The sequence below is a fragment of the Mus musculus genome, chromosome 12 (genome assembly GCF_000001635.26).
Source record: "Mus musculus strain C57BL/6J chromosome 12, GRCm38.p6 C57BL/6J".
NCBI classification, from domain to species: Eukaryota; Metazoa; Chordata; class Mammalia; order Rodentia; family Muridae; genus Mus; species Mus musculus.
In genome coordinates this window covers 92,453,157-92,467,090 of record NC_000078.6, presented here as the reverse complement: position 1 = coordinate 92,467,090, position 13,934 = coordinate 92,453,157, and positions in this window count along the sequence as shown.

The window sequence follows — 13,934 nt, the reverse complement described above, 5'->3', positions numbered from 1 at the left end:
TAGTAAATGACTTATGCTTGCACTTGGAAAGGGATGCCCATGCATAGGTCACTGTCAGTATATATGATTATAGATAGGAAATGATACAAAAGTTTATTGAAAGAGTTTCTCAAGTGTGGAAGGTGCAGGTAAGTTATGGTTAGATATAAAGCAGATTAAAACTAGGAGTTTAAAAACTATCTGAAGTATTTGTTTAAAATGGAGTTTCCTCCAGTTTCCTCCTATTCAAGTAATAACCAAAATGAACTAAACTTGACATTGCTTTGCTTCTGAAATCACTTACATTTGAGATGTGTGTGTGTGGGGGGGGGGGGTGAAAGGTGACTCTGTATATGTGTGTTTGTGTGTGTGTGTGTGTGTGTGTGTGTGTGTGTGTGTGTGTGTTTGTGTGTGTGTGTTTGTAGAAATGTACCTAACCCTCAAGAGACTAGAGGCCCCAGGAAGTTTAGAGGTCTGGTGGGATAGAGGTGGGGAGACATCCTTGTGAATACAGGGAGGCAGGGAAAAGGTATGGAATGTGAAACAGTTGGAGGGTATACCAGGGGGGAAATAAAATCTGGATTGTAAAAAGAAAAAGAAAAAGAAAAAGGAAATTAATAATAATAAGTAATTAAAGAAGAAAAAGTATTTAATTTTACAGGAAATAAGGAGTCATAAAAGGAGTTGGGAATAGGAAAGGGAGTGGTAGAAATATATAATACTTGTCTATGAAATACTAAAATATTAAAATTTATTTTATATTTCAAATAGATACACAAGTTGTGAGGTCATGAAGTTGTAAAGCAGAAAGGTGTGGATTTAGGAGGAGATGGAGGATTAGTGAGAAGGTGAATTAATAGTATCACTTTTAAAGTGATTATTTTTGAGTCATGTGTCTCCAATCATGAGTATATGGCTGAAGAAATCTACATTTCTAATAAATATTCATGGTTCTTTAAGCTCATGTTGCACTATGACTACATGGACGCTTACCAAGAAATATGCTGCTATGAGTGATACTTGTCAGTGGATAGGATCTCCTAGCCACAGATCTAAGAGGGCAGTTTAATTGTACTTAAGATATAATTACTCAAAGAAAGAGCTATTAGGAGCCCTCCATTTCTCTCTCTGTTTGAAGATCTTTCCTCATCTGATTATACTGCAGTCTATCAACTGTTAATGGGGAACACTGCAGGCATTGTACCCCCCAAAGCTCCTTCAGACCTACTCTCCTTACATATTACTACTTAAAATCCCATCCTAAGAACCAACTCTTATTATACCGCCATTTAAATCGGATATGGCGTCTGATTACTGCACTATTTAGGACGTCTTAAAGTTACAGAAGTTGAAACAAAGTGAACTCGAACAAGTTCAAAAGGTTCCAGAGGACTAGGTAAGAATAGGAAACCCTTTTCATCTGGGTTCCTGAACTCTAACCTTTCTATGTCAAAACAGAGAAATGGGGCAACTTATTGAGACAAATGTGTCTAAATGTGTCTGTTGTGTGTTTTTAATAAGTTCTCAGAGATACACTCACCATCAACAGTTCTTCTTTAGGTGTAATGACCTATATGTCACAATAATAATTCCTTTTAGATTTTTCTCTTGATTCTGGTAATGTAGAATTATAAATAGTTATACTCCTTATAGATCAGGAAAAAGCACAGAATTTGCCCTGAATGAACATAAATATAGGAAACCATAGTGGCTTACTCTAAAAGAACCATGTTTACTTATTAAGTTAATGGATGTATTGATTTTTGTAGTTACCAGCTCTTCAGGTACCATACCACATAAGTCTGGAAAGCCTCCATCTGGCCAAGCCATGCAGTCATATTTCCTGTAAGATAATCTTTTATATTTTACAAGCACTCCAATAGAGGTATCAAATTCAGTTGTGGGAATCAAGTATAAGCTTATATCATGATTGCAAATATAAAATCAAATCAATGTTAAGTCCTCAATAAATTAAAATCTTATTGAATCTAACTATAGCTCCTTCAAACACCCTTATATTGAATCACCTTATATTGAAAAGTTAGCAGAAATCTTGCAGCAGACATTGAAATCCCATGGACAAAAAAATGGAAATTTGATTAAATAATAATATATACTTGCAAAAGAAATTTTTATTATATGTGTAGGTGAGAAGCAATATACATTTTATTTTTGCACTTACACATGGATGTGTATAAGCATAAATATATTTCTTATATATATTAGGAGTTTTAAACTAGTCAGTTTCATTAATTCCAATATTGCCATGGAAATTTGCATTTTAAAAATCATATTGAAACTTTAAGACAGGTTCTCTGATATGCATCGATGCTGAAGACATCTTGTTCACAATAGTCAATGTTTAAGTGTTTAATAAAACTTTAAGCCAATATTCCAACTTCAGTAAGTTTAAATCAGCAAATAAGACAGAATTTTCAAAATAGAAATTGGCAACCCCTTGATTCTCCCAAGAATTGGTTTGTAACCCATCCTTGACTATACCATATATCAGCTTCATCAATATAAAGTAGTACACTTTGAGAAGCTTCCCTATTCAGACATTTTACTGAGAGACATCTGTGAAGGTCTTTAACCTTGGATTATACTTCATATTTTTCCTTTTTTTCCAAAGTTTCAGCTGCTTATACTATTTCAGCAGGTACTTTACCTATGTATAGTCAATACTGAAGCAAAGTAACAGCCAATCTTGTCATCTGCTTAAGAAAACATTCAGAATATGTGATACCAAATGAATAAAATAGTCAATTTCTTAATTCTATCATAATTAGCTAAATCATTAGAATAGTAGAAGATGGGGGAAATGAGATTAAAATTTAGACAAATAGTCAAATAGAAAAAACTAGGGCCCTAAAGATGTATCATAACATTCTACAGACAATAAGTAAATACTTAACTTCTAAAGAATACTACAGTCTATCTCTCTATGCTTTAAACAACTAGTACTACAGATGATTACAAGTTCTACTTTCACTCCTATAAAATTCTAAAAACCATTGATGTCTACTTTAACTGTAGAAGAAATGGAAATAAAGATTTTAAAATGCTGTCTACTAAGGATATATGTCACTTCCTGTCATGTGGCATAGTCTACAACTCAATGACAAAGTCACTTATTAATATATCAACGACTAATATACTTGAAGGAATATCTGTGCTTCTCTTAAATTTTATAACGCAACCATTTCATCTAGATTAATATTAACTTTCTAGAACAAATTCACTGTATCCTGTGAGACAAAAACCTTCTGCATGTATTCTCATGCATCCTTTGTCGGATTATGTAGACATTCTCTGGCTCCTAATGTCCACACTCCTGTATCTCACATCATTTTAGGTACCTACTTCTGTTTAACTAAAACTTGATTATTTCCACTTTTTCTCCTCACAAAACTAACCTAACAGATATGAATTGACTTAGATTCTAAACTAGGTAGCCATATCAAGGCAGCTATGAATTTAATCCAGTGAACTTTGGACCAGACTATTCTCACACATGATTTCACATTAAAAAAAAAAAAAAACATCACATTAATGATGACAACCCACATACATAAGAAAGCACACAAACAAAACCAACCAACCAACCAACCAGACAACAACAATAAAACCCTTCATCTACATTGTGACCTACTACACTTAATAGGTAGCTCACCAGGAAATTTCATGAGTTTATTTGAAAAGTGGACCAGTTCCTCATTTAAAGAACCTTGCAGAAACTTCTGGAAGCTGTCATACACAGGTAAGAAAAAAAAAACCATTGTTATCAACCTGAGTACTGCAATATGAATTACAACCTGGATATACTGAGGAGAAAAATCACATTGGGTATGATTGTACATAAAATAATGATGTACATTTTCCTTTTAAGTCCATTTCTGCAACTAACATGCTAGCAATAATTCCATATCTCTAATATATCATATCTTTCTGACCTTTCACAAATGTATTCTTGTATTCTACCAGTTCAACTATGTAAATGAATTGATTGGAAACGTTTCTCAACAAACTGTCTGACATCTGACTTGTTAGAGTTGTCAGTAAATTTCATCATTGACCATTCTCATTTGCTAATCATTAATATTAGCTTCACCTTTAAATGGCATATTTTCACATTGAAGTCACAATGTTGAAACTGGAAAAAAAAATCATAGAACCTTAACCCCATCTTGTAAAGTAACTAAAGAGAATGTCTTGGGTTCAAGGAGTAATTACAAGTGGTCAGTCTTCTGACCCCATGATCTCTCTGTATTGTTGCTTTGACACCTAACCTGGAAAAAATCATATATCTATATGACGTCAGGCTACATGCAAGTTTCATAAGACAGATTGGAGCTTACAATAAAATTTGCTAATCCTATTTATATACTAATATAATATCCATGAGGGAAGTTGCCATAAAGAACCAAAGTTTGGCTTAAAATTACAAAACAACAAAACAAAACAAAACAAAACAAAAACACATAAACTATAAGATCTCTATGTTCCTCAATATTCAAAAAGAATCCCATCTTAATTTACATTTTCTTTCCCTTTTACTGAGCCAAAAGAAATGGTACACAGCATGGTTCATTTCTTTATATTCTAATTTCCACAATGAAATTTACAGGTTCACGTGGGAGTTATTCACTGAATGTTTCCTTGCAGCTACCCTTTCACAGCTGCATGAATTGACACAAACAACATCCACATTCATTAGCAGTCCATGGTATGAGCACATAAGACTTTGAGGTAGTCTCAGAATACAAGTCAAAGTTAGAAAAGAAATGGAGACAAAACTAATAAATACTAAGTTCAAAAGGTTCTCTTCTGTACGTTCTGAACAGTTCAGTGTAATACCAGAAGCCACAGGAATATGCTCTTTAACAAAAATGAGGGGGTGGGGATTTAGCTCAGTGGTAAAGTGCTTGCCTAGCAAGCCCAAGGCCCTGGGTTCGGTCCTCAGCTCCGGAAAAAAGAAAAAAAAAAAAAAAAAAATGAGCTATGCAGCAACTAGGTTTCTTATGATCCCTTGTTGGTCTGGCATAATGTCTTCCATACCAGTCATCTGGGAGATGTTAACAGCTTTGCCTGTAATGAGTTCACTGGACTGGAGGCCTAGTTAAGTAGAAGGTCAAAGATTCACATTTGTTTAACTTCTTCTAACATGTCCATATCTTTCCAAAATTGCAAGAAGATAGCTTTCTCTTGCTTTCCATTGTTTCATGCTAAATTAGCTGACATGTCAAATGTATCAAGGGAAAAAGGTCACACTAGCCAAAGAAATACAAAATAGAGAGAATGATATACAGAAAATTATCCACTACACACAGTAACATACTTCACATTTTTCAGATTGTAATGAAGTGAGCATGGACCTTAAGTGAGAATATTATGTTGTGAAAAAGTCAACTTCGCATTAAAAATAAAACATTCCTCTAGGAATAACTCTAGTTTTCAGCCTACAAGCACATCATGCCCTTAGGTGCATCACTCTTCAACAGTAAATAATAGCAGATGTTCTCATAGGCATTTCTACAGTGTAACATTATGTTGGATTAAAAGGTAGTTCAAGGTTCAGAGCTAAAGAAAGAGCATATCAGAAGCTAATAGAGGTCTATAAAAATCATAATTTATTACATGTGTGTGTGTGTGTGTGTGTGTGTGTGTGTGTATGAATGGAACTTTCAAATGGAATTAAAAATAAAGGGTTGCTTCAAAAGATATTTTAGCCAAGATGCAAAAATCTAAGACACAAAAGTAAAGCATCTGGATGAAGATGACTAAATTTTGTTATGTCTTTATCTAAAATTCTCTCATTTCTAGGTTAAATTATTAATATCTTATGTCAAATAACCTTTTTCAACAGCTTCACCCCCATTGCTATTTGTACAAAAAAAAAAAAAAAAAAAAAAGGTCTTCCTTAAAAAGGCCATTGAAGACTGCTTTCTGATATTTCTCTTTCCTATGCTGATATTATTCTGTGACTATTTCTATAATAATCAGATCCTCAGCAGCCATAGAACAGCATTTGAACAACTCAAGGGAACTAAATACATATTTACAAAGCCATGGGAAAGGTTAATGAGCCAAGCAAGGGATGTTCAAGACCCAGAGATTAGTAATAGTGAGACTGTCACTAGCACTCAAGCACTTCAAATATTAAATGTTAAAAGGGTACTGCATGACATTAAGAGCTGAAACAATGGAAAACGAACTGCCCTACAAGAATGGTAATATCACTATAGGGAGAATAGTTCAGAGGACAGAAAAGCCCTTACTTTTCTTTCCTCCCATATTTTCACCATCTATTTTTGGTTTGGTTTGGTTTGGTTTGGTTTGGTTTGGTCTTATTTTCCCCTGTTGGTCAAACTCAGCTAGAATTTAAGGAGCAATGTGATACAGAAAATTGGATCAACATTCTGGTAAGGAGGACGATGTGGACAAAGCCAACATGTAGAAAATATGGGAGAACAGCAAGCTGAATAACCATTATGCAGCACTTTTGTGAGGTATTTGAGACTGATTGGTGTATTTTTGTCTTTGAATGCTCAGCATTCAGAAAAATCTAGCATACAGGATATGTATGCATATAGAGATTCTTTAGTGTTGTTCATATATATGTGGGTATCTCTGGGCAATCGCTAGAAATTGAGTAACCTAGAAGGAAATTTATCCTTGGAGAAATTGAATTTTTTTCCTGTTTCTCAGGAGCCATAACCAGCCGGTAGCTCTTTATCTAGGGGTAGGCTCTATGTGGTTTCTCTAACTCGCATTGATATGTAAATTGATACTGTCATTATTTGTGTTCCCTTACGCAACTATATCAATGAGATTTTAAGGATGTAGTTTCCTTATTATGTCTAGAAAATACTATCTCATTGCAGGCATCCTTGTCCTCTTTTTTTCACCTCTTTTTTTAGTGTTTTTCCTAGAAACATGCATGTAAGGGTGTGTAGAGGAATCATTTGGGGCTGAGCACCCCAAGATCACTCTCTGCATTTTGGTTCTTACTTATCCATATTCAGTTACGTATAATTTATTTGATTAGTAAACTCAATGGGGATCTCTTTCTTTTAACTAACACAAATCTTTCTGGCATAGAAAAAAATTCATGACATTGCCATTAACATGTATAGATTTCTTCTGTAGAGTTAACTTCAGTGCATGTGGAATATGGTTTTGAAGTCAGCAATTTTGTGGCTTGCATCTCTTTAAACATTTTGAGAGTGTTTATTTCCCACTTTAGTTCTACACTCTGTATCCCTTCCAGAAAAGGAAATAGAAAAGGTTAGTGATAAGCCTTCCTAGTCAAAGTAAGGGACTTTTCCATAAATAACAGGGGATGTGTTTCCTGCATACTCTCCATTTCTCCTTCCCTAGAAATTATATTCTCCCATGAACATTAATTAGTTGCAACAACTAGCCTTGTACAGACTTATATGTCTGTACATATTATAAACTCTGTTTTTAAAAAGACCACTGATCGTTACATATTGGCAATTTAGATAAATTTGTAAAGTTACTTAATTTCCTAAAATATAAAATTAGATATGATAATAATACACATTGAGTCAGTATAAGTTGTTCGGTTTCATATCCAGATCACAGTAAATTTTAGCAAACAACTGATATTAACCCTTGATTGAACGTGGGGGAAATTGAAATGGTTTTTGATTTGGTATTTGAACTCATTAGCTGCAGATTATATCAAATGCATATATCTGATAATCATTTCACAAAATTTATCCATTTAATCATGACTGTTACTTTTCCTTACAACCCTAATTTTTAACTCATGGTCCATGAGTAAGGTTACAATGAGAGTACGTTACTCTTATAATCTGTAGTGGGGAGATTAATTACCAAGCAATTGCCCACAGTTTCAATGCGTTTCCCAAGCATACAGTCTTTTCCTTCTTAATTCAATAGGTGGCTTATTTATCTCTTCCCATCAACTCTACTTAGGCACAGTTTAGGCTCCTGTGACTGCTTGCAAACAAAATCAATACCTGGCTCATTAAGATTCTATGACCAAAGTCCCAAGAGTTGATGCTGCTCTTTTTCCCTCCTTTTACTAAAGAGAATTTAGTCATCTTGTTTCTTAATTGTTTAAAGACCTTTATAGCAACTTGACACTGTGATTTCTAGAAGAGCTATGTTGAGAGCTATTCTACAGCTCTCAAATTTAATCACACTGATACCAGTTATGTTAGTCTGATGCATTCATTCCCCTTTTTAAATAAGTTGAATTTCATTTGCAGATTGTCCTTTGGGAGGTTATAGTGTACAATGACACCGGGCAATGAAAGTCTTGGCTTCAAACCAGTGATTGTAGCAGGTATTTGTAGATAGCTTTTTGGTTGTAGACATTTTCCAAGATCAGTCTTAAGCAAATCTAATTTCTAATACAGATACCTTATAGTGAAAAATTAGACGTAATCCTTTAGTTCATCAGAATTGTCTAAGCAAGTAGAACCGTATTCTCATTTTTGCAGCTATGTATATTAACTTTATTACAGAGAAGCACAACTGAAAGGACCCATGGGAAGAAACTGTGGACTTGTGGCTCACAGTTTCAGAGGTTTCTATCTCCTATGGAAAAGAGGAAATAAGGTGGGAAAACATGTCACATGGCAGCCAGGTTGCAAAGAGAGGGCGGAAGACAGGCTTTCTTCTTTTATCCCATTTTATTTCATAGACTAGGTTCCAGACTATGAGATGGTATTGGACACTCAGAATGGATTTCTACTTCTTAAACATTTCTGGAGTGTGCTATCATACCATCAAAGTGTGCTTTATTAATCTCCTGAGTAGACTTCTCAACCTAAACAAATTAAGAATCAGTATTAAGCACAGTATATGGGGCCTAAGCTTTCTCCCAATTGATATCTACATTGGGACTTAGAGAGGAAAAAATATACCCACAGTTTCAGATTCTGGTCACTATGTTATCAAAAACAAACAAAAATCCACACAAAAACAAACAGTGCACCAGAGCAGTCATTTATCACTATTGAATGAAGAGGAGACATAGAGAACAGAAGTGTCAGCCTTATATAAGCAAGAACAAACTCAAGTATAATAGCAAAAGCAATCCAGTTCTCAAGCTGCTTAACAAAAAAAGTTACAGAAGGAGCATTTACCAAATGGCCATTCTCCAGAGTCTAATGGATTCAGTTCCTTTCCATACTGTCAAGTGAAGCAAACATTCAGAAAAGTTAATTTACTTCCTTTATTGTGGTTTATAGCTAGAAGCTTGAGCAGAATAGCAGACACAACGTGGCTGACTTTAATCCCTCTCACTAGATTTACTGGCATAATGTCCTTGCTTACCTCCTTAACTTCTGTCACACTTTCAAACAAAACTTGGTTATAAATTCTGTGAGGCCAGGCATCATGTTTGATTCCGTTTCAGTGTGTTTGCCATGGGGAGATAAATGCACATGTTAGAAAGGATATGAGCTGTGGGTCTCCCCACCCTCATAGATCACCAGCCAATTTGATCCTCAAGAGAAAAGAGAGCAGAGACGACAAAGCAGGACAGGTTTCAGAGGCCCTGTATTTACAATAAATGCCCATATCTGGACCAGCAGTCTGGAGCAGATCAACTTTACTTGGGTAATTCGAGGTTTAAAATGTTTTGGAGAACTGAGAGTCACAATATCCAGGACGGGCAAAGGTCCTTGGCTGGGGACTTAGGACACCTGGAATAGCTCATTAGCATGGGAAAGAACTTCCTAAAACTCCAGTGCTAGCTAAACAGGTTTTGTCAGGAGAAGGGAAATTGATCCTGAAATCTAACTGAGGCTATGTGACATTCCTCAGATAGAGGCATATGTGTGGGCTATGAATTCCCCAGACAAGATCAGAGGAGAAGCCTAGCCAATGAAGGGAGTCTTCCATGTTGAGCTGAGCTCAAAGGCTATTCAGTCATGGTGAACTTCCATCTTAATTAGCAGAATTTTTCCTCACTGAGCCAAATGTTTTATTTTATGTCTATTTATAGGTTCAATTCTAAGCATAGATGATGTAGAGGCCATGATAAATTAAGCAGTGTTTCTGCCTAAAATTTATAGCTTGAAGACAAAATAGACAAATAGAAATCTAGCCCTTATATAATACACTGTAATGCTACTGCAATAATGAAGAAATGTGGCTTGCAAAAATAAAGCTTTTTGATTGTTGAGCTAATAATATGATCTTGAATCCAGTAATTTCTGAAAAATGAAACTTTCTTATTGGTCCTTAGAAGGTAGGTAATTTATTTTGTTATCTATATTTGATATTCATAAAAAAAAGGTTAAACCATTTCTACCTAAGTATTTTGTTATTGGAGAAAAAGTATTTTTAGAGTACCAGTCCAAATAGTATCAAAGCATAAGAAGCTACGCTGAGGGAAGTCTCTAAACATAAAATTATAGTCACAAAAGAAAAAAAAAGAAACATTGTAACCTCATATAGAACTTAATTTATTGGACAAGAGCAAAAAATGTTCGTAATTTGGACCAAGTGCTTAACCTACCTGAGAAAAGAATTACTGCTTTAGATCAGTAAGCAGAGTGGAACACAGCTTATGTTCATACATGTTCATACATTCATGTTCATACATGTTCATGAATTCATGTTCATACGTTCATACATTCATTCATCAGAATTGATATTTCAGATCAAACTCTAGCTTTCCCAGACTGAAAAGGAAAAACACTTTGTATCTGTGTCTCTGAGAGCCTCCACATAATGAGTGAATGACTGTGAATGGATCAAGTTTGATAAAAGGATCAATTCATCTCAGAGTCTAGTTTTTCAAAATTAAGCTGAAGAAGAGTAATTTGAAGCACTGGGAAAAATCATAACTTTAAGACTATCTGAGTGTAAACATAGAACATAAATCATCGTTTGATTATCTCTGTAATCTCCAAGTATTACTTCCAAGCTTCTAAAACTCAGGTTTTTGCATCTGGAAAATACGAATGATAAGTAACTCGTAAGATGTTTATATATAACTAATAAATTATATAAAGGCATCTGTAAGTATATAACACAACCAAATACCAGATTCTTGTATGCTTTAATTTTCAGTGGTTAAAAAATCTATGATCAGAAAAAAAATACATAAAATATTGGACATACAAATGAGAAAGGAGGAATACTAAGGAAATGGTCATAAAAGAAAGCAAATGCACTATCACATGTCAATGGAGAGCAAAATCTTAATTTTGACTGAAGCACATTTCCTTATAATTTGATGCAATTCACTGTCTATTAGTAGATGCCAACTGGGGAGGCTGCGAGTTAATGCCTCTCTCATCTAAACCAGTCTTCAGGGGCCCTTGTAACTGAATCTGTGTCCCGGCTGAGAGATCAGAATGATAGAAAGGAAACCTTAGAGGTAGTAATAGATGGATGGTGGCCTTTGGGAAGGCACAGACTCCGTCTTCAGCATCCCCAGCTGCTTCTCAAGGTCAAGTGTGCTTTGCCTAAATGAGATCTTTATTCCTGAGAACATGCTGCCAGTCTTGAAAATATCTTGAGGAGCTAGATAAAACATTTCCCCAGAGGACATGTTCATTGGGAGAAGCTTAAGGCGGCCTGTGTAGCCTGTCAGGAAAAAGAAATCGCCTGCGAATGTTCTAAACTTTATTACTGGAAGAAAAATGTAGTGCAGAGCTGCAGTGCACTTACTGCAGGATGAAGTACATAGACATCTTACAGTATGCAATGTTGAAACAATGTAGAACATATTTTTCTAAAGTGGTATATACACATATATGGGGTTATGTGTACATCCAAAGAAAAAAGAGAGTGAAAATGAGAAGTTGGGAGCTGCATATTTTATTTATTTAATTTAATTTTATCTTATCTTATCTTAACTTATTTTCTTTACATTTCAAATGTTATTCCCCTTCCCAGTTTCCCCTCCTATCCCCTCTCCCATCCCCTACTTCTATGTGGGTGCTTATCCACCCACCCACTCCTGCCTCAATGCCCTAGGATTTCCCTACTCTGGATCATCAAGCCTCCACGGGACCAAGGGGCTCCCCTCCCATTGATGCCAGACAAGGCCTTCCTTCACTACATAAGCATCTGGAGCCATGAGTCCATGTGTACTCTTTGGTTGGTGGTTTATCCCTGGGGGCTTTTTTTTTGGGGGGGGGGGGTTCTGGTTGGTTGAGATTGCTGTTCTTCCTATGGAGGTGCAAATCCCTTCAGCTCCTTCAGTCCTACCCCTAACTCCTCCATTGGTGTCCCTAAGCTCAGCCCAATGGCTGCCTTTGAGCTTCCACATCTGTATTGGTCAGGCTGTGGCACAGCCTCTCATAGGACAGCTATACCAGGCTCCTGACAGCAAGTGTTTCTTGGCATCAGTATTAGTGTCTGGGTTTGGTGTCTGCAGATGGGATGGATCCCTTAAGTTGTGCAGTCTCTGAATGACCTTCCCTTCAGTTCAGATTCCTCTTCTTTGAGAAGTTTCTTGAATCTCATGCTTCAGTGGTATCACATCCCATTGAATTCATATCAACATCATCATGTGTAATATATATCATTACGATTTTATTCATACTCACAGTTTGATTTTGATTGCCCTCTATTTCACTTTTACTTCTTTGGAATTCAAGGCTATTGAATAAAGATGGGCCCATGCTTCAGAAGTTAGACAAGCATTTATTAATACCTACCATGGAGGACAATTCCCACAATATCTTAGAAGATAGCATAATACTGAGTTGGAAAGTCTCCACTCCAGTGGCCAAGGGCATTGCATTCACTTGAAATTTTACACACACAATGTTATGATTGCTTGCCTCTTTCCTTCAGCTTCTTAAGCCTCAGTTTTCTTGTATAAACAATTATACTTATGAGACCCTTTTGACAATGTGTTTCAGGGATTCAGTAAAATATCCTGAAATTCCTGAGATATAATATGTATTTAATAAAGGTGTGTTTCTCCTGAAGACCTAGCTATCAGATGCTAGAGATCTAGGTGATAAATGTGCCACACTCTCAGACCAAGGTCAATAACTGTAACTCAAAGCTGTGCCTCAATGGTAAACTAGCTAATGGCATTGCTACATTGCACTCTGGCTTCTTGGTTTTACCAAGCAACACCTATTGTTCTCTGTTCTACACTGTTTCTTATATAAAATTTTTCTTAAAGAAATAGAAGGCACTGGGGGATCATATGTACAAATGAAGTTGTCTTCACCATAATGTGTGTATCATGGTAGAAATAGCACCCTGAGGGAGGTAACCCAGACCCAGAAAATACATGTGATATGTACTCACGTATAAATAGATATTAGCCATAACATACAAGTTAACCATTTTACAATCCACATACATAAAGAAGCTAAGTAACAAGGAGGACGTAAGGGAGGATGCTTCCATCTTCCTGAGAAAATAGACATTGGTGTTGGATGGAGGGACCGAACTAGGTGGAAAATGGTGTAGAGAGGGGAACAGGAGGTTTCAAACGTGGAGAGGATGGAGGAAATGTGAACTGGGAGAGAGAACTGGGATGTATGGGGTTGGGGAGGCACCCCTGGAACAAACAAGAAACCTAGGACAAAGGAAACTCCCAGGGATCTATGGCATTAGACTCCTACCTACAGTGTATGTGGGATCTGAAATGGTCATCTCCTCTAACCAAGCAAGATTTCAAATGGAGGTATGGGGACACCAACCCCCACAAACAAAATCTTCAATCCACAATATTTTCTGTACAAGATGTGCAGCAATAAAGATGGAGTAGAAATTGAGGTAATGGCCAACCAATGCCTGGCCCAATTTAAGACTCATGTCATGAGCGAGGCCCACACCTGACACTATTGATGATATACTCCTATTCTTGAACAGAGGAGTGTAGCATAACTGTCCTCTCTTCACCCAGCAGCTGATGGAAACCGATACATCCCCAAATATTAGGCAGAACTCAGGGAATCTTCTGGAAGAAAGGA